The sequence below is a fragment of the Pteropus medius genome, unplaced genomic scaffold, assembly GCF_902729225.1.
Source record: "Pteropus medius unplaced genomic scaffold, Ma_sr-lr_union100, whole genome shotgun sequence".
Taxonomy (NCBI): Eukaryota; Metazoa; Chordata; class Mammalia; order Chiroptera; family Pteropodidae; genus Pteropus; species Pteropus medius.
In genome coordinates this window covers 4,566,391-4,589,099 of record NW_024349800.1, presented here as the reverse complement: position 1 = coordinate 4,589,099, position 22,709 = coordinate 4,566,391, and the positions used below count along the sequence as shown (strand labels likewise).

Below are 22,709 nucleotides of genomic sequence, written 5' to 3'. Positions count from 1 at the left end.
AGGCTGTGAAGATAGCAAACAAGGCCTTCAACATTTCAACACAACCTACATTAGATAGGGGCTGTTCATATCTAGTTATCCAACATTTTTATTTCTGAAATAGGATTTTCACCAGAATCTAAGCAGATAATAATGCAGCCAAAGGGCAACTTAGTCAGACTAATTTGTCTGAAATGACATAAATGGTAAAGGTTGACGTAAGCAATAAAAAAATAATTAACAATGGAAATGAATGAAAGCTTATCAAAGAATTACTTCCCCCTAAAGCTCTGGACCTAGATAATTTTATAGATGAATTTTTTTCACATTTTCAAGGAAGAGATAATTTTCTTGCTATATAAACTGTTTCTGAGTAGAAAAATTTCAGTAACCAAAGTAGTTTTTTAAAAGTAGCATAATATTGATATTAAAAACTAACAAGAACAATGAGAAAAATAGCAATCCTACTTATTAATATTAACTTAAAATTATAAATAAAATGATAATCAAAAAAATTTAATAGTATATTGAAAGAATAAACCATCATAATCAAGTTGGATTTATCACGGAAAGGCAAAGATGATTTCATATTAGAAAGCCTAATAATGTGTCACAGCACTAGGTCAAATTTTAAAAGAAACCATATGATTATTTCAAAAATGCAAAAGAATATTCAAAATTCAACATCCACTCTTGACAATATTTCTTTAAAAAAACTAAGTAACTTTAACAGGAATATTTATCTCAAACTTACAACCAGTATCATCTTAACTGTGAAATAGCAGCATTTCCTCAAATGTGTTCTATAACTAGTTCCATAAGATTTTTCCAACAGAAGAGCTTCCACCATAAAACACATTTGCATATGTTGTTCATTTTTGGAGATTAATAAAGTATATTAACATTGTTTATAGTCTATAGGCCCTAAATTTTAAAAAATGGTATAGACAATAATAATCTGCTTAACCGTTTAACTTACTAGTTCTCAAACTTACTTGAACAGTCATTTCTTCACTTTCCATTATTTCACTCCTCAACCCACTTCACTGTGGTTTGTCACTTATCTTTCTACAGAAACTCAAGCAATAGTGACAAGTTGTCTCCTTGCCAAAGCCATTAGACTTTTCTTGATTTTTATTCTATTTATCCAATGGTATGCTGGTAAATGTTTAATAACAGTTCCCCTTGTAGGGAAAAGTACTCTGATTTGTAGTGGTTGCCAATTTCTGCGGTGTAAATACTCCCACTATGGTTGATTTCAGGTTATCAATGTGTTGTCATGGAGAGCAGAGTGGGGAAGAGCTAGTACAGTAGCATACAACAGTAGACAGTATTGTCACGATAAAGTTACAATCAATATGAACACCTCAAAAGTGTGTTTATTACCTTCGTTTTTAACATAACTTGTTTAACTGCATTATTAATTGCATTATTAATTTGTGCTTTTTTAATTCCTCTGTGGATACAATCAGCTCACAAAAATCTGAAAATTTCACAACTGACTTTCACAAGTTGGTATGAGCTGGCTTCAGCACACCTCTGTCTCTTCCTCTTTAGCATGTGACATTATGTCCATCATCTATTATTAAAAGTCTCCTCCCCTAGCTACTCAGAGACCAATTTCTCTGAATTCTTATCCTACCATAGGACTACTATTTTTGTCCCTTTTCTTGGTACCTCTTCTTTCTGAGCCCTTCTATTTTGTGTGCTCTGCAAGTTCCTTCCTGGCCTCTTTTACCCATAAACACACCTACTTACTTGTAGCTCCCAAATCTTGATGTCTAACCACAACTCTCCTCTCAAAAGTTCTAAATCTGTATTTCTAACTTTCTTTTGAACACCCCTACCTGAGTTTCTTCAGGAACCTCAAATTCAACATCATCCAAACTGACTTCTCCCTCTGAAGAATTAAAGAAGCACTATTCAACACATAATTGGATACTCTTCGTTCCCTGCAAGATTAAATGGAATTCTATCCTCTACTCACTCGTCTTTCAAAATACGTTAAAGATTCAATTCATAACCACAAGCAAACTTTCCTTTTTAAAACTTTTCCTCTCATATCCTTTTCTCCTTTCCCTCCAATTTTTTTCACACTCTACTCTCCGAAGTGTCTCCTTCTCCAAAAGCGCTCCCAACTAAACACTTTCTCCATTCCTAGCCTAGTAATTTCATAATCTCTCCTTCTTCCTCTCTTTCCCAGCATTTTATTATGTATATCAATTTAAATCTCCTCCAGCTTTTCATGACCAGTCCCTTTCCACTCATTCTCTAATACTTCACAAAAATCTTTGGCGGACAGAGGAAAGTGAAAGTATACGAATACTCCCAAATGACTAATTTTTATCGCATCTAACTAAATACATGGATCTGTCACTGTCCTCCCCTCCTCGAAATTGCTAATTGGTTCCATTAGAGGCCAGACTCAAGATGGACCGATTATAGCCTTCCCTCGATTGTTACAATGGTCATACAAAATTTGCTACTAAATTGACCTCTATATCCTGGGATCACAAAATAAAATGACATCAGATTGACAGGGATTTAAGAGAGAAAAAATGGAAATAAAGAATCTCCTAACAGAAGCTGGTATTAAGTGATGGTAGAGTTACTGAATATGAGTTGAAGATTTGATGTTCTAATTTACCTTGTCACAAGTAACAAAAATAAGTACTTTTGAGTTGCTCACCACTTACAAGACACATAAACTGATTTGCAGTGAACCAGAACAAGTAAAAGTTTAGATCTAATCTGTGGTTATACCTGAATACGGTTATACTTCTGTAGATCTAATTGTTAAGTGTAGAAAGGTGGTAGACTATAGACACCTCATTCCTTGGCAAGTTAAATATTGGAAAATTAGGCTCTTATTAAAGAGGGCAAGACGGTACTGGGTTCAGGTTGCTTGGGTTAAATTCTAGTTTTATCACTTGGCAGCTTATTTTTATCTCTGTGCTTGTTTCTTCATCTGCAAAACAGATAATAGTATACATCTTGTATGATTGTCGGGAGAATAAAATGAAATAACATATGTAATGTGCTTAAAGTAGAGCCTGATACAGAATAAGTGCTCAATAAATATTAACTATTACTATCAATAGCTAAATTACTTTTTTAGTGCTTGAGAAAATTAAGGAAGAGTCCTTTGGAAGGGTGGTTAAATGACATTTTGGCTAAGAATTTAAACCGTGTAGTAGACTAAAGGAAAGAAAGCATTTTCTGAACATGAAATTGTATGGTTATATTTATAAATCCATCATCAATTAAGTTATCCTAATGATTAATGTTACTCTAAAAAGTTAGGATAGATATTTAGGATTAGGAAGTAGAATGAGACTGTAGATTTGAAATGAAAGCAACAATTATTTGCTGAGCATCTGATATTTGTTAGCAGTGTTCTAGGCACTGGGGATAAAGAGTTAACAAAATGGACAAATATTCCAGCTCTTCTGTAACTGCATATAAACAGATGTAATTAGATGCTAAAGGATCATATGATATATCTGTCGTTTGGGAAAAAAGGATAGAAATTAAGGTTGTTAAAGATAAATAGGAGTTATTTCAACAAGCCACTATGCTTTACCAGGATTCATGAGTTAAGGTCTATTTGTCCACTTTTCTCAATTTGAGGACTAGTGATTCAACAATTTTTTAAAAAATCAATCAAAATCCATTTATAAATTATAATCAATTTTATTTAGTCTCAGAAGGAGAAACATAAGCATTTTATTCATGTTAAATTCAGAATAAAAACATCCCTAATGTAAAGTATGGTGACTATAACTGATAACACTGTATTGTATAACTTAAATTTGCTTAGGGAGTAGAAATTAAATGTTCTTACCAAAACAAAAAAACAAAAAGAGAAAGAAAAAAGAAATATGTGAGGTGATAGATGTGTTACGTGTTAATTACCTAGATGTAGAGAATCCTTTCACAATGTATACATGTGTCAAATATCCATGATATACACTTCAAATATCTTACAATTTTGTGTCAATTATATCTTGACAAAAATAAATCACTACTTCTTCATTTGATTAGTAGATAAAAATATATTTCATTTCCATATTATAGGTGGTAAAGGGAGAGAATTAAGTATTACAGCTAGAGCAAAATCAAGGGGTATAGGGAAGGAAGGAGGGAGGAAGAAAGGAAGGCCTAGAAATTCAGATTAGTCAGAGGTAAAAACTTTTGATATTTAAGTTCATGCATTCACTTTGGATATAAGCATCAGAATCATCTTGGTATTTTAAATACTGTGTAGAAATTAATAAGCCACCAAAATTATTTAGCCCAAAAATTTCACATTTGTAATTATACATACATGATACCTTCAGGAAACTATCTATGCTTTTCTTTAAACTCACATTTTCCTACTCCTATTCATACTATTTTTCCATTTGAAAGGCTTCGTCCACCATTACCCCACATTCAATGGAGAATATTCAATATCTACTGTGAATCTTATATACCAGGCACTGATCTAGGCACAATTCAAAATTTTACACATATTCCAATGAAAAATATAAGCTGTTTTAATAATACATAATAAAAATGGGCTATTCAATAAAATATTCTACTAGAAGTGAAAAGAATTTTTCTTCTTCAGCTAATCTTTTTCTTCACCCGATACCATAAGCACTAAAATAATCCTTACGAAAATAATGTCCCTTATTTAATTCTTCCAAAATATAGTGAGGTTTTCAATCCTACAGGAATCTAAGTCTTTCAGGTCCTCCAAATGCAATTAATCTGTGACAATTCTAGTTGCTAAATGTTAGTTAAGCTTACAATAACTAAGTCAAATATGGTGAATAATAAAAGCTATGTGAACTTTCACCGACATCAAAATGGAATCACAAAGACATTCCCAAAAAGGCTAGTCATGCCTGGTCTTGATCAACCACAACATTACATCACAAGAACAAGAACAAATGACTTAAAGATCAGCAGCGTGACTGTGATTTACGTAACTCACTTCTGCAGAAATTTGCATTACTTGTGAAAAATATCATGTGGAAGAGGAACTTACTACAAATATTAAAATTGGAAATAAATGTTGGCTGAGAAGGCATTAAACAGTACTTTCTTTAAAAAGAACTATGGAACTAACTGTATAGATATGTTTAAAATAGAATTTGCATTCAAATTTAGTGTAATTACAAGTATGGATGAAAATGGCCAGACACCTAGTATGCATTGGTGTTCCAATACAGTCAAGTGTGAAAGAAATATGTTAGCTATTAAGTTAACATTATAGAATGGAGAATCACAGCACCTTCGAGTTGGAAGGGAACTTATAAATCACCTAGTTAGTTCCTCCTACCAAAGCAAGACTTCTTGACAGATGGTCAGACTCTGCATGAATTTGTCTACTGACATAAAAATGAGTAAAGAAATGGCTGATGACTACCCTATGTGACCCAGTCACTGAGTCTAGTCAACATGTTCTTTAGGGCAATAGTGCTCTAACTCTGGCACAAAGGAATTTTTCTTTTCTTCTTCTATCCATTGTGGATCCTTTTATAATGAAAAAATGCAAAACCATGCATTTGAACATCCCAAGAGTATAAATGTTTTTAAATGCTTATCCTTAAATCTTTATGTACCTTGTGCTAAGTCAGTAACTAAGAGTTTGTGAGGAGCATCAGTCCATTGACCATACTTGGAGTATCACTCACTGCTTTAGAACGTGTCTCACATTTTTCCTTCCTCTTGGTTTCTACAGGCCCTCCTCATGTTATGTCCAGATTTTGAGATAGCCTCCTAACTGCTTTCCCTGCACAGATTAATCTTCTGACTAAATCATCTCACTCCTCAAGACCTGGAATCTCACCACTCCTTATAAGATAAAACCCACACTGCTTTGCCTGCATTCCAGACCCTTTCTCATCTTACCTAAAATCTACCTTTCTAAACATATTTCTCACTAACTCACATACATGTACTATCCACATCAAATAGGTTGATCTCTGCAAAGGTCCCCCGCAAATCTGTGCTTATTCTCTTGCCCAGGCTTTGTTTACTTACACTGGAAATTCTTTTCCTCTTCTCTTCTGCTATCTCAATTCCTGAACTTTTTTTTTTTTTGAAGTAAAATTCACAGAACATAAAATTAACTATTTTAAGTGCACAAGTCAGTGGCATTTAGTAAATTTTTAAAGCTGTGCAACCATCACCTCTGTCTAATTCCAAAACATTTTAATCACCTCAAAGGGAAATCCTGTACCCATTAAGCAGTCACTCCTCTTCCCCCTTCCCCAGGCCCTGGCAACCACTTATTTGCTATCTTTATGGATTTGCCTATTCTGGATATTTCATATTAATGGAATGGTACTTTGATTCTCTTTTTTGTTTCTATTTCTGTATATTTTTTAGTTTTGTTTTTTTTTCATAAGGTTACTCTGGCAATTCCTGACTTCAAAGTCGAGTTCAATTCCTACCTTCTCTACAAGGTTTGTTCCGGCTACACCTCCATGACACACTTATCTTGCCATTCTCTGAATATTTATAGCATTTGTTTTCTGCTTTACTTAGTTTAGTCCTTAATCATATACTGCTTTGAAATGTTGGTTACAACAATTAACTTTACCCCTTTTTGATTCATGTAGATTATAAACTCCGAGTTCTTAGAGCTTTGGTGTCTTCCTTTGTTCCTAGAATCCACTTGAACATGTGTGCAATTCATTGTGTGTGACCATATATGAATGAACATTAAGTTAATGGAACTGAAGTATGGGTTGTCAATGAAAGCTTCACACCTGTTTCAGTTTTTCATCTCTCCTTCTATCATGCTGTCCTCCCTGCCCCTCTACTATAGTGTCTAGTAGGGTACTTCTTTGTCCTACCTAGTAGGAGATGAACAGATGTGGCTGCAAGAGGCTAAGGGCAGGATGCCCAAGGGTTGAGAGAGTACAAATTCCCTGCATTGATCTTCCATTGATAGACTCCTACATCCACAGATGAAGGCGTACTAAGAAGAGTGGGTGTGCAGAGATATCGCAATGCCACATTAAAAAAAAAAAAGTTAGTCTATTGCTTTGCTTTTATATGTAAATCAGTTCCTTTGGTATTTTGATTTAAAGTTGCTCATAAACCCACATCTACCTTGTAAAATGAAATTAACTGCTAAGTAATGATGATGATAATACTTGTGATTCATATATGAAATAGCTGAGCAATTATTTTATGTATTAGAAGCAAATAGGCCCAAACTTGACAGTATTTTAGCTAACACTTAACAAAAAGTTTGAAAGGGAACTAGTTTTATTCTACGCATGAGCAATAAATCTAACATTTGGTATTGTACACTACTGCGAACTTTTCTCTAGCAGTAGTACTAAACAGAATTTGTTACAGTTGTCGTTGGAAGCCTCCAAACAAGAATGTAGAACAGTGCTCTGGCCCTCAGGCCACTTAAAACCTGTTCTTCTGACCAGAACAACTAAAAGATCCAACATAGAATGCTGAAGTCTATAATTAACATTTGTTTTCCTTTTTCATATCCCATTTTGCTGCTTTAGAATAGCAAAATGTCTTCTGGCATTAATTTCATATCATTATGTATCATAAAAAATGTTACATAAAATAGAAATTAACATTTTAAAGAGTAATTTAGAGAATTCCCTAAAAATGCAGGCAACCGTAGCACTGAGAATCTCAAACAAGTGATACTGATAAAGCAAAACTTGTCCTCAAAATCAAATCAAGTTTTAGAAGTATTTAAAGAGTACTTATACTACACTCAGTCCCCCAAGTTATAGGCTGTGAATTAGGGAAGGTATGCAATGCATATATATGTAAGAGGAATAAAAAATATAATACTTATTAACATTTTGTCTGGTACATAGAACTTGTACATAAAACTATAAGACATGATAGCAAATGTCATGTATAATATCCACATTAGATTACATTTCAGAATAGATCTACCTTCTGTTTTACTTTGGCTAAGATTAAAACTAGCTTGTGTTTTCTGAATTCAAAAGCTGGTGGCCAGGGTAAATATTTCACACACATGTTGTATGACAAAGAAAATCATCCTGACATTTAAAAACTGAATGTGCATAATAAAAACAAATTGTGTGTATGTATTGTGCTTTGTTAGGATCAAAGATGGTTCCAGCAGGCATAGTGGAATACACAGCATGAATCATGTGCATGGCCTGACGACACAACCATGCCAACATGCTGTGTTCAATCATTTAGTCATTTTCTCAACTTTTACTGAGTTCTGGTTATTTGCCTGTCTAGTGCTAGATGCTGGTTCATCTGTCCAGCATGGTGTAGTCTCAAAACTGAAAAGCACCTGTCTTACCATCTACAAGGCCATGATTCCAGGTGGATGGATGTTGTTTCCCATATAAAGATATCTAGTGCTGAAAAGCAAGTGATCATTCAATAAATGTTTATGGAGTTTATGGAATTGAATAAACTGTGATGAAATTTGTAAAATTTGAAAGTTTTGGTTGCATCTGCATTGAGTTGCACTCCAATATTCCATATCACCCTATACATGAAAATAAATTCCATTTAACTTCATTTTAAATCCTTTAAAATTTATTTTCCTTTCATGTTCAGTATTTATTCTACACTTAGATATCAATAAGATATTTTCTATCAATTTAAAGACAGAACTGAAATTATAGTTGGACAATTTGATTGTGAATATAGAAGTTGGAAATAGCTATAAAATTAATTTGACCAAAGAAAGGTCATTTGAAATAGGATCTGGGTCTCCTTTTACTCAAATATTATATTCTAAATATGGAGATGTTCTTCATAGACTTTTAAAGGAAAGTAGCTAACTATATTTCCCAAAGAAAAAAGTTGTTTTGTTCTTTTTTAAAAATTTTAATGGGATAGTCCCAGTGAACTTTGTTTCACATTTTTGTTAGGTGTAAATAATGTTTTATAAATAAAGATATGAACTAAATTGACTTGGACAGTTCACCATTTAAAGAGATCTATTATGAGAGCATTATAACATAATCCTTCTGTAAAGTGCATGATCACCTTGTCATTTGGATTTTCCAGAATAGTAATACCTTATTAACAAATGATGCATGCTACCTCCTTTGTTAATAATTTTATTACAAAAAATAATGTAATAAATACATCATATATAATATATAATACATAATACACACGTGTGTGTGTGTGTGTGTGTGTGTGTGTGTAACCTAAAATAATATAATAAGAGATCTAGGAAAAATATCCTGGGACACAGGTTTTCCTCTAAGGCACACTTAACTCAAAGGTAGCCACCCAACTTCATGTTGGCCTAGCACTGCTATCTAGAAACAAGGCATGGGTCAAGACTGTGGCCTCCCCTTAGTCACCATCTCTCCCACTAACGTTCTTGTTAATATAGGTAACAATGACCGTAAACTGCAGGAGGGATGAAGTCTGTGTGTCTTATTCATTGCTTTATGCTCCTTCTTTAAAACAGCTCTAGGCACAAGGTAGGAGCGCAATAAATATTTGTTGAATGAGCAAATCTTCATTAAAAAGGCACTTCTTCTCAAAATTGTTCCTTGAGGTATCATATTAGGTTTGTATAACCCATAAACAAATTCTAAGAGCTATAAACTGAATTTTGATAGCTGAGGTTTGACTTGAGCTATATTAAGCAATAAATCATCAGAAATGGGGGAAGCAGAAAGAAGAAATATTTAGTATCCCTGATATGAAATTTCTAAAACATTTTAGAACTTTGTTTTTATTTAGATAAAATTATTCTAAAGTCAACAGGCTGATACAAGTTTCTTAAAGAAAATGACAGGAAAAATGTAACCTGTAATCTGGGTCAAAGTCAAACCACTTAAATTTCCCTCTGGAATTTCTAAAACAATGAAACAAAAGAAAGGAAAAATTAATTAATTTGAATTAATTTTTCCGTGTGTGTTATACATGTGTGTATGTGTGTATATATATTATACATAGATATATAGATATATCTTGTACAGTGTTCACTCAGAGGTCTGACTAGATTTTGGAAAACCTCTACTCATTTATTTTTTAAATTATTATCACAGGTTACATCAACGTCTCACAATGACCACCTGTAGTAGAAGTTTACCTTTACATGCTTCTGCATCAGCTCTTTATGATTACAAAATTTTAGAATTAAAAAAACTATTGACAGTCACTAGGAAGAGTATGTTTCCTAATATTATTAAACTGAAATTAAGGTTTACAAATCCATATCTTATAAGTCTGTTTAATGTGAATCCTCTAAGGGCGGAGCATTCTCAGTGATCTTATAAAATCCAGTCTTTGAAGTTGTACTCTTTGAACTTGCAGGCTCAGAATCCTAGCAACCATTCTAAGGTGAGAAGAACCAGTGACACTTGGACTAAGAAGTGAGCAAACTAGCTTCTCTTGACATAAGCGTATTGACAGGAACACTGAGTTTATTTAAGTATAAAACGTCAAACCAATAGGGGTAATTTTACAGGATGATCCCCAGAGATTCTACTAATGGGGAGACTATGGCAAAGAACAGTAACTAAAGGGAGGGGTAAGGCTACTAAAATAATACAAACTAAGTGCACCAATGGGCTCCATGCTATCATCTTGGATGCAGTAATCATGTTGGGCAAGGGGTTCTAAAACAGTATACATCAGAATTCCCTCATAATTTCTGATTTAGTAGGTCTGGGGTGGGGCCTGAGAATTTGCATTACTACAGAGTTCCTGGATAATCCTGATGCTGCTGGTCCAAGGATCACACTTTGAGAACCACTGCCTTAGACTATTTCTGTGTTCTTATTAAAATATTTATTGAGTGCCTATATGTGCTTTATGCTGTGCTACATGTGGAGATAGAAAGAGGAATAAAATGCAGTCAATACTTGTTTCAAGAAACTGTACTACGCTAGTTCTAAAAGCCAACAATTTGGACCTTCTTGTAAACAAAGTTTAAAAATATATTATATTGCCTTTAAATAAAGCCAGGATGTTTCTAATCAGTTCCAAATGCTTTAGGAAAACGTGTAGTAATCCTACATTGGCAAATGCCTGGGTATATTCTTCGTTCTTCTGGATTTCATTGGCATATGCAAATAATTTGTTAAAGCAACTTCTTCATTTATATATACACTTCATTTATATATATATTCATGTTATTTTCTCTTTCATAAACTCTACTATATAAAACAAGAATTTATATAAGTACTTTTCTATAAGCAATCAAAAACATGTTTATACAGGTAATTATCAACTGACAGAAAAGAAGAACATTTAGTCAGGTAACACTTTGGGATTCTGTGCTTTACATTCAGACTTCCGCAACACTGTGGAAAAAGTGAATGACAAGTAAGATATATGCTTAGTCATAGGCATGTGGGTGGCCCATATCTAACTGTTTAACACTACCTATCAGCTGAATCACAGAATTAGTGAACCTGCTTTTGAGGTGGCTACTCAAGCTTCTGTTTCTAACAGAGATGTGTTGGCTTGCCATACTATTTTTGGCAAAAAATAAAAGAAAAAAATAAAGCACGTATGAAATTTTATGATCTGTAGATCTGCTAAAGTATTAAGCATTATTATTACTTCTTTGGCGTATTTTCCCTGATGAGATTAAAAGAGTCCACTCATTTCGAATTATTATTAAGCTACTTTAAAAGTCTGGAAGAACTAACCAACTCATGAAGAGAATAGATAATCTGCTTAACACCGCAGAGAAAATAAACTACAGTGAGAGGAAATATTCAGATATTTGATTACATTAACCAACAACTAATTCGTAACCTTAATTTTGATAACATTTCTTAGGTAAACTGATGTTTGAGAATAACAACTTGTTTTCTTTGAAAGAAAAATGGTTCAGGGAAGAATTACAACATGCTGATTTTCAAGAGAAAAATAAAGGCAGGTATGGGAGACTAGATAGAGCCTTTCCTATCACTACCACTTGAAATGGCTATTTTCATATCTTGTTTCATGAAGGCTGGTTTATGGAGAAATTGGGGCATGAATCATTTTACTTTTATTTTTCCTTCTCCTTGTCCCTTCTTTCAAATTCCAAGTGTGTTTTTTATTCTTTGAAGGCCTCGTTTTCAAGTAGCAAGGGAACTAGGAACTGACCTCTGAAATATTTGCTGATGGTGATTTAAACAATTAACCTTGCTAGAAATATTGGCATTATGAAAGTGAACTCCAAACTTGCAAATGAAAGAGACAGTTTTAGAGGTGGAATAACAGCCAGTGGGGTAGGGTCAAGGTTAAGGGGTTCTTTCCAGGATTTCATCATTGCATTCTGGCAGTCTGATAGGTACGTTTCCTCACTGACTTGACTATAAAGAAAAATTTATTCCTTAAACATACAGGATAAGAATAACCTTTTCCCATTCACTTTCCCAGAGGCAACTTATAGAGCTGGAGATAATAACAGTGCTAAGTGGCAACTCTAGAATTTAAAGCTTTTCTAAAATTCTATGATGTCACCAAAGAGCAGGGTACATTCTTAGAAACCAACCTTATATTTTAGGTCTATGCACAGGAACTATGAAACCTGCTGATTGTAAGAGCTGAGCATACAGAAATCTCTTACACTCCTACTCAGGGTATTCCCCTATTTTTCTACCTCCCTCATTATCTACCATCTCCTTATCTGTGGTAAACTGTGAAGGACTTCTCACCCCAGGTTTGTACTAATCTGAACTCTTCCCAGAAGGTTAGAAAATTAGTCTCAATAAGTCTTACCTATATAGTACAATTCTCCTAGAGGAATCCACAAATTAGTTATTAAAAAATAAAAAAACTCAGTTAAAACCAGCAATGAATTTATTTGCTAAAATCAATGCAGTGGAATAAAAATGTTTCCAAAACAGATACTGAATTCAATTGAATTAAACCATTAAATGATCTAGTTTAAATCCTGAGCACAAGGTTTTAAATCTTTATTTTAACCGATTCATGCTGCATGAATTGATGACTTCACCTCTTTCCTTTATATCTGAGAAATTATAGTAGGAGATGGAAATTCATTGCACCCTATCCTCCGAAAAAATTTTAAGTTGAGAATGGCCTGGTCACTGGGAGAGCTGAAGGTACAGCAACGACTTTGAGAAAGTCCATTTGGACTTTTGAGAAAGTCCAAATAATATCATTAAGGGAGTGGAAGTTAATGCCACTCTCAACTCCCCCACCCCCAAAAGCAAAGCTACAGGAAAATGGAACATTTACCTACAGGCACTGGCTTAAGTCTTTCTTTGCCCCCTGCTTCCACTTCCGTTTAGTTATATTCCTACTTGGGCTTTGTAGCTCTATATTCCAGGAAAATAGTGGGGTTCAGGCCTGGAACCAAGTCCCTTACTTTCTTGTATAGGGGTCAATTCATAATAAAATGTATTATTTAACAACTCACAAGGAGAATTTAAAATGTATTATTTAGATGATGCATGGTTAATTACATGCTTTTCCAATTACTCCCTACTAGTAAATTGGTGGGTTATTAGGAGACATATTCACTTTTCAAGTCACCAAAAGCCTACCTTTCGGTTATAGCTTGTTAGAAGGAGACCCAGTTTTTACAAGCGCAAGTCACTATTTAGTTTTTTAGGCTGTGATACTAAACTGTCTTTTGATCTGAAGGATCGTAGCCCTTATTATACAACAAACTTGCTCCTGGGTAACATACAATAAACATTCACAGAGTACACCATAAATATATATAAAGTACAGAACTTTATCAAAAACAAAAAAGTACTATCTGTGCCTTCTAGACGCACTAGACACACAATACGGACAAAAGAGGATCCGCACTATATCTAGTCACAAACATATAATCAATAAAATAAACATAATTATTAGGCTGATTTCTATTCGAAGTCATCAGGGAATGATGACAATTTAAAATCATATAACAATGAAATATTTCCAGAAATAATTTATAAATTGATCATCACACAGCAAGCATTATCTTCAGTTCATTCTTAACAATAATCGCAAAATTAGTACTACGGTGAACTATTAACATTTGTAAAAGAGTTACTTAGCTATAATGCAGATAACTATGAAGGTTCTCTTTAAAATATCTGCTCAATTAAATTCAGGGCCAAGGTCATATCATTTAAGATACACAGGTTTGTTGATAAATGTCTTAAAATCATGCCCCCCAAAAAGCACAAAACAATAACTACAATATTTTTCCCATTTCAGAGATAAGGAAATGGAGAGTTAGAAAGGATAAGTCACTTGCCCTGCTATAATAATTGAAACTGTTAAAAATGTAAACACTTACATTCTCAATTAAATAACCAGTATTAAAGTATTAGTGCACATTGATTGTTGAAGAAAAATTTCGAGATTACATAAACCCATTTTTAAATAAAAAAATAATTTAAGTATATAATATTATTGGCGATAGTCGTCTTAATATCTACAAAAGTCTTCCCAAGATATGGTGTATTGTATTTGAGTCGATTTCCTTCCAAGAACCTACTAAAGTATATTAGGTAAATAAAACATAAAACAGAATATTTTTATTAATCTTAAACCATATGCCATATAACTCTCCCAAATCTACTTCTGTATTGTGATGGAAAACAAACATTAAATAAGAAACCCCCAGGAGGATTACAAATAATCTTCCACTAAAATTTATCTAGAATGCTATGAAACTAACTGAAGTATGATAAGTTGGGGCTATCTATGCTTGCAAGATGGTTATTCACAGATCTTATTGTACTTTTGTGGAGTCAAATTCCTCAGTTTTAAAGGACCTTTGTAAGCATTTTAAATCGCTGCTCTTTTTGTTGTTTTTCAACCTTAAGAGGGAGAAATGAACAGCTCAAAAGGTCAACCAGAAAAGCAAGTTAGAAATTCAGTTTTACAATTTTTAAGGCGGAGGGCATATGTTTACGCTTATAGACTGGTAACTTAAATCAAGTTTTCTTGATTAGTGATTTAAAAAAATCCTCTACAACTAATATTTATTTAGTAGAATCCTGAGACCAAAAATTTGTTCCAGTACATTTGCCACGCGTTATGACATATATTTCCAAGTTTAAGCGACAATGAATTCAGCAGAAGAACACTCATAAATTAGAATGACTGACATTTTCTGTTCTATCTATTGGGCATATGCAGATCCTATGAAAGAAACAAAAGTATGTGCAAGCATATACAAAACATTTATGAAGTATTATTTTAACATTTTTTTCCCTACCTCACGAAAGTCTCCTGTTATTAACAACGATTTCACAATTTGAAAACTAAATGAAATGTATCATTAATACTTGTATCGGTTTTCATAGCAGTGCCTTTCACACCACTTTCACATGCATAATTATCTTGATAATTAAGTTAGTGGCAAACATCCTTATTTTCAGAGAATTACAGAAGAGAGAAAAATAAGTATTTGCTTTTAGTCATATTACTTATTAATTAAAAGCAATTAGCTGTGATCAGTAATGCATTTCTAATGCATATTTCTAAAGTTACACTTTTTATTCTGTATAAATTTTAATATATAGGGATAATATAATTTTAACATCACAGAAATTTTGAAAATATTGATTTTTAAAAATTATCATTTACCATTTCAATGTAATTCTGAAATATACAAAGAAATGAACATTAACTAGTCTCTTCAAAGAAAATTGTATTTAATTATTAAAAATATCAATCGCAGTTTTAACTTAGAAATTATATTCTTTTAAATTTAAAAGAATGAAAAAACTGACCAAAAAACTTAGCCGAGAATTCTCCAAACCTTTATACTTCACTGATGCCATGCTTTTACAGTAGGTATCGTAAAAGCTAGAAACAAACTTAAATATGAAAGTCTTGATTTAAAAATTAAATCAACATTTTTTCCTACTAGTGAGTTGCAAAGGATTGAGTAGTCAATCACGAATTGACTCTCAGATCTTTAAAGATATAATTATCAAAAATGGAATATCAGATATTATCTAACTTAAATAGAGGATAAAAATTATGTGAAGTACACAGTAAGACAAAAATGGATGGTTTTGTGACAAACTTCACTTTTTGGCTAACAAGATTAGTTTTAAAATTTTGTATATTAAAGAACACTACAGAACGGCTAACCTTTAGAGTGAATCTGACTGAAACATACAACACAAAAATTGTTCTAAAACTTGAACAGGATCTTTTGAAATATCACTTCACATGCTAACTGGGAGTATCTATGAGTATTTTCTATAAAACTTTCATAGGAGAGAAAGGTATTTCTTTAAGAGAGAAGCCACAGTGAGTGTCTATATCAGTCTCTGTACAAGAGGGTTTTCTAGATAATTTAGCACCATCAGGTTGGTTCTGCTTTTAGTTAGCAATTGATCACTTCAATATAGACAGGAACACTGCCACAGAATACATGAGATCTGTCGAATATCTGCCCAGGTCCTTGTAAAGGTAAGCTAGTCATTGTTCTCTCAATAACTCGTTACAATTTGTTTCATAAATGATAAAAACACTTGACATTAAAATAATGTACTCCAAAATCGGGTTTCTCCAGCAATAGGTTTCACACAACTCAGTTCATCATCTTGCCTGTTTTTGTCTCCAGATGATAATTTACACAAATTAATTGTACATTTTGTCTCCAAGCTTGAAAGGAAAAGAAGAAAAACTTCAGCTTCTTAACACACTACTAGTTTTTGACTTTATTCACCTAAAATAATTGACACTATTTTTCCAACCATTAAACTCAAGTGAATTAGATTCTCACCGTAAAGCAAGAGCACATCAAAATAATAACGATATAATACGGTCACCACCATCGTCATCTTGCAAATTTTGGACACATCACCAACACATTTCAACAGAATGCAATCACAGTGAGCCGACTCACCTAAGCACTGGGAGTTAACAAGAATTTAGAAATGCAGCCTTCTGATTCACCAGCAGAGGTAAAGGCCCCTTCTTTACCTAACTGACCTTATATAAAAGCAGCAGATAGGTTACTCCCAGTTTCTGCCTCCTTAACCTTAGGCTCCTCCCCAAATACCAAGGCATAAAGTACCAAGACTACACACCCACCTTGCACTCCCTGCACTGAGGGACCATGATTTCTCTACTCACTTCGATTAGGCTACAAAGAGCAGTAGTAAAGCTTGTGGGCAGGAATGGGGGCCCGCAACACGCTAACGCTCTCTTTACAAACACCGAGTGGGAGGGGGCCGCCCTCTCCGTTCCCGACGACTCTCGCCCCCAGCCCCCACTCGGCTCAGGGCCAGCAGAATGCTTAAGGGCACTGGGACTGGATGACCCCAAGGGCGCCCCTAGATTAAACTGTCACCACGACCCCACCAAGATTGCCGCCTAGGTTCTGCAGACTGAGCAGAATTCCACGGCCGCCAGACGGCCACGCACACGGTCCCGCGCTTCTGCCCCCACAGTTCCCCGCGAGTCGCTCCGGGACGCCTGCGCACCTCGCCGTGGTGCTCGGAGGTCCCGGATTCTCTCGGACCCCCACTCAGGGCAGCACTGGACGCACGGGCGCCCGGGGCGGGACCGCCGCGCTCCGGCGCGCCTCGCGTGCAGCCCTTGCCCTCCGCCGCCGGGTTTGCTCGCGCTCCGCCGGGACTTCTACCGGCGCGACCCTCAGCCCCGGACCTGTCAGCGCCCGTCCCGGCGGACAGTGCCCTCTGCCCACCACCCTTCAGCCAGAGACCCCTTTACCAGCGACCCCTCAATCAGCCCCAGTCCCCTCTGACCAAGCCCTCAGCCCGGGTCCCCTGAGCCCTGACCGTCGTCGGTCCTGGGTGCCTTAGCGCGCCCCCTCCCTCCACGTCCCTCGCCCTGCATACCCCACCCCGCGGCCCCGTGTCCCGGAGCGCTGCCGGGCACCCCGGCTCTGACCTGCGGCGGCGGCGGCGGCGGCGGCGGCGGCGGCGGCGTGGCGCCCCTCTCCGGTGTTCCGGCGGCGGACCGAGCGCCCCAGGCGGCAGCTCCGCGCGGGCTCCGGCTGGGGATCGGAGGGCGGTCGGCCCCGCCTGCCCGCGGCCGAGCAGGGCCCGGGGCGGGGGCGGGGAGGGAGCGGCCGGGGGCGCCCGCGCCCTGGCGCAGAGTAGGGCCCCCCGCCGGGGCTGCCTCTTCTGAGCGCCTACTCTGTGCCCAGCTGCGTTTGTTCCTCACAACCACCGCTGGGAGGCGACCCCGAATGGTCCCATTTTACAGAGAAGGGCCCCGAGCGAAGCTCAGAAAGATGCCCCGGTCACGTCAGGGTAGAGCCAGGGTGTGGGGTTCCGGAGCCCGCCCTCTCCCTCCAGACCAGTGTGTCTCGCCTTTCGCACAGTGGTCTGCGAGATTTTACGGCCCCCGCAAGTTGTTCTTTTTCAATGACATCTTTACAAAAAGTACTTAAAACATACTTAGGAGCACCTCATTTTTATCTGATATACCAATGGTGCTGCACACTTTCAGTGCAACCCCCCCCCCTTTTCCATCTGTAATTCACACTGGTATTCATTAGTCACAGCGACAGAGTTTTAATCATTAAAAGCATTTCTTAAACTCATTAACAGAATTTCTTGAATTCTTTAACAGTGTTTCTTACACAGACGGACCCGGACACATGGGATGGGAGGTGGGACATGGGGTGTGGGAATCTCAAGTTTTCAAGTTTGAGAAGCAGCAGTTTGGGGCCATGCTGCCTCATAAATGTACAGAGTAGACTGTGGGCAGCTACTGTTCCTGCCGCTCTCTCCATCAAGACCATCCATAGGGAGTTAACAGGTGCCCACTCAGAAAGCTTCTGGTCTCTCGGATGTGAGGCCTTACTTTCTTTGCCTTCTTCCAATCTAATTTGCCAAATATCCTGCTGTAGGCCTGACCCTTCCAAAGATGAGTAAAGTCCCTTATTTCCAGAACCTTATCAATTGCTTGCCCAAGATACTCTCTAGTGCTTTAGCATCTTAATTTGTTGGGAAGGCCTAGTTCTTTTACTTCTAGTGCATAAGGCCCTCATTTGTAGTTTGAGGTAACTTTTTGTGAGGATGAATATCACGTCAGGGAAGGTTCAGAGCTTGAATCACTAGATTCATGTCTTTACACTCATCCCCTAAAATAAGAGATTAAGAGCCACAGCTCTTAAAAGACCATTTTATTGACCACTGAAAAACCTCATTTCCTTGCCTGCCATTTAGGTAGTCTGGTTGACATGGCTAAACATTCTACATTCAGGCATAGAAGTACTACATGCATGCATTCTACTTCTTGATCATTCCAGAGTTCCCATGTGCTCTTTTTTTTTTTTTAAACCGCTTTATTGAGATGTAATTTACAAAATCTAAAATTTAAATACTATACATTTTAAATGTACAAGTCAATGATTTTTAGTTTATTGACAGAGTTGTGCCGCCATCACTATTATCTATTTTTAGAACTTTTTCATCATCCCAAAAGAAATCTCTTAACCCATTAGCAGTCACTCCCCCTAACCTTCTATAGACTTACCTATTTTGGAGATTTCATATAAATGGAATCGCACAAGGTCTTTTGTGACTAACTTCTTTCGCTCTTTTCACTTTCATAATGTTTTTTGAGGCTCATACATGTAGTAACATGTATCAGTATTTCATTCCTTTTTATGGCCAAATAGTATTCCACTGTTTGAATATATCGCATTTCGTTTATTCATCAGTTGATGAATATTTGGGTTGTTTTTACTACTATGAATCATGCTGCTATAAACAGTCACATACAAGGTTTTGTATGGCCATATTTTTCATTTCTTTTGGGTATATACATCAGAGCAGAATTTCTGAGTCATATAACTCTGTTTAATTTTTAGAAAACTGGCAGCATGTTTTCCAAAGCTCCTGCACAATTTTACATTTCCATCAGCAATTTATGAAGGTTCTAATTTCTCCACATCCTTGTCAACAGTTATTGTTGTCTGACTTTTTTATTTTATCTAACCAATGGGTATGAAGTGGTATGTCATTGTGGTTTTATTTGCATTTTTCTAATGCATCTTTTCATGTACTTATTGGCCATTTATATATTCTCTGAAGAAACATCTATTCAAATCCTTTGCCCATTTTTAATTTGGGTTATTTGTCTTTTTATTGTTAATCTTTAAGAGTTATTTACATATTTTACAAACAAGTCCCTTTTCAGGTGTATAACTTGCAAATATTTTCTTCCACCCTGTAATTTGTGTTTTGACTTTCTTCATGGAGTCATTCGAAGCAAAAGAGTTTTTAATTTTTGTGAAATCCAATTTATTTTTTCTCTTGGTGTCATATCAATATCTAATCTAAAGCCATGGAAATTTGCTAAATTTCCTTCTAAGAGTTTTATAGGTTTAGCTCTTAAATATTTAGGTCTGTGATCCATGTCGAGTTAAATTTTGTGTATGGTGTGAGGTAGGGCCAATCTACTTTGGTGGGAAAATTCCAGTTTGACAGCATTGGCTAAAGAGAATCCCACTGCAGTGAACTCATAACTGGTGCAATATTTTTAAATCGATTTAAACATTTTCTAAATTCTCTTACAGATATAAAAATTTTGTGATTTTTAAAAAAGTGATCTATAGTTAATGAAGCCTATAAATGAAAGAAGTTAAGCAATGTAAATAAAAATAGTATAAATCTGTTTTAAACTACTGCTCTTGACCCATTGGTGGCTTATTAAATCAATTTAGTGGGTCATAACTGGTATTTTTTTTTTATGTCAAATAAGACTACAGAACAGAAACTATCAGAACACACATCTCAAATTAAAGAATGTATGTGTATTTGTGTGTAAAATGTGTTTCTTACTGTGGGCTACATTTTAAAAAGCTGAAGAAACACTGTATAAACTACACTTGCAGAATTCTTTCATTCTACAAACATTGAGTGCATTCTGCTAATTGCTGGGGATAAAATGATAAACAGCATATGGTCTCTGCCCTGCAACAGTATGCATATGCAGTCTGATCCATATTAGTTTCTAGAGACAAAAGATTGTGTTTTGGTTCAGTTTTCTCCAATCACAAGGACTCCTTCTGAATATTGATGTTTGTCCCGTGGAATTAATGTTCGGTTGGTTATCTCATTTGAGATTTGCCAACATATTTGCTTTTCTTCCAACTAGGGGAATTTTGTTCCCAGGTTCATAATTGCATACTATGTTTATTATATTGGGAAGGAAGAACAGGCCTAGTATTGGAGTTGGTCATAACTGAATTGATTCCCACTATACTCCTATGTTTAAACTAGTTCCACGGACAGACCTCAGGTATTTTTAAATTCTGCTACATTACTTTTGTAAAATTGTAAATCATGACAAAAATTTATTTTCCAAGGGTTAAGCAAAACAGTGTCAGCATTAATAGTGACATTTAACCATTTTGGAGATGAGTTCAGCAAAGTCACTGTGCTATATTTCCAGTCATCCAATTGGGTCACATATTTACAGCAGCTGTGTACAATCATGGCTCTGACATTTGCTCCTCCTCTTTATCTGAGATACCATTTATCAGTCTGTAGACACCATAAATTCTCAGGATATTTATAAGCCTGAATTTAAAATTTTTAAAAGTATAACCAGTTCAACACGCTGGGCAGGTTAAACACATACACTGACATCCACAAATACATCTACTTTTTGAATGACTCTATTATGTTCCCACACATGATTTTTAAATCTGGTTATGAAATTTTACCTGCAACTTTAAATATTAGTAAGGTCCTTTTTCTCTCCTCTCCCTATTCTGTCCCCTCCTAACTTGCCCCTCACCAAATGACTTGCCTATTTCTTATAAGGTCATAAGGACCAAAGCCAGGCTTGTAACCATTTCTTATGACTTCAAATTTCTTGATCTTTTCACTCTACCTTTCTGCTTAGTTCAGCATTCTATTTCAGTTTTGAGTGGTTGCCTATAAATAAAAATTTTTTTCCAGAATATTTTAATAAAAGTTAATAATTGATTACATACAAATCATTAGGTTACAATATAATACAGCCATGTATTGGTTCAAAACAAAAAACATGGAGAATATTCCAAATTAGTTTATTTTTTCTTAATACCCTAACTTAGGGCTTTCTTTTCGATGATTTGGAAAAATAGAAAGAGACATAATTTTAAGGTCATTTCTTCAATAATATACTTTTCTTTAATACTGAATGAAATACTCCTGATTTTTGAAAATATTTTGTTTTTATAATTTGTGAACACCTATGGTATTAATAATGATATTTAACTCCGAGGAAATTTCATTTGGTACTTTTAATAGTTTTGAGTTAGACTAGTTAAGTTTTTAAGGTTTTAATGATTTTAAAATATTATTTGAAAGTTCAAAAATACTTCTGATCTTCAGGGAATAAAAAAGAAATTTTAGCTTTGCTTTATCAATTTTTCTCCACTTTTTCCTTAAAAATTGACCAATTTTGCATATCTGATTGACCTCTAAGTCTCAAGAGGTAGAAAGTAGAGAACTCCTGGTCACCTTTGGGTGGCAGAGTTTTCAGAATAGGAAAGTTGTCCTACTTCTGATTTGTTTTTTCCTTTCAAGAGTTTCGTTTTTTAATTAAGTACTGGTAGAATGGAAAGAGCCCTGACCTTTACATCTGCTCATTATGATCCTGAGCAGAAGACTCACCCTCTCTGAGGCTTAGTTTCCTCATCTATAAAATGCACAGATAATATATTTTCATAATTTCATCAATGAGATAACATGAAAAAATGCCAACTCAGGCTCCTAGTATGAAATCAATAAATACTGTTTATCAAATGGGTGAAAGCATTGAGAATGTTTTTTCTG

At 35.4% G+C, this 22,709-nt stretch overlaps 1 protein-coding gene across 3 annotated transcripts in view; it reads right to left on the bottom strand.

Moving 5' to 3' along the window:
• PPARG (peroxisome proliferator activated receptor gamma) overlaps positions 1-17,896 on the bottom strand; it is a 119,340-nt gene extending 101,444 nt beyond the window's left edge. The window contains exon 1 of one of the 3 annotated variants that reach the window (XM_039886766.1): positions 17,833-17,896. The gene's annotated coding sequence lies outside the window, so the exon portion shown is untranslated. Of the gene's footprint in view, positions 1-16,807; positions 16,909-17,817 lie in introns of those variants that run through there. The other 2 variants (XM_039886764.1, XM_039886763.1) reach the window with 2 other exon arrangements.
• Positions 17,897-22,709: the final 4,813 nt, after the last annotated feature.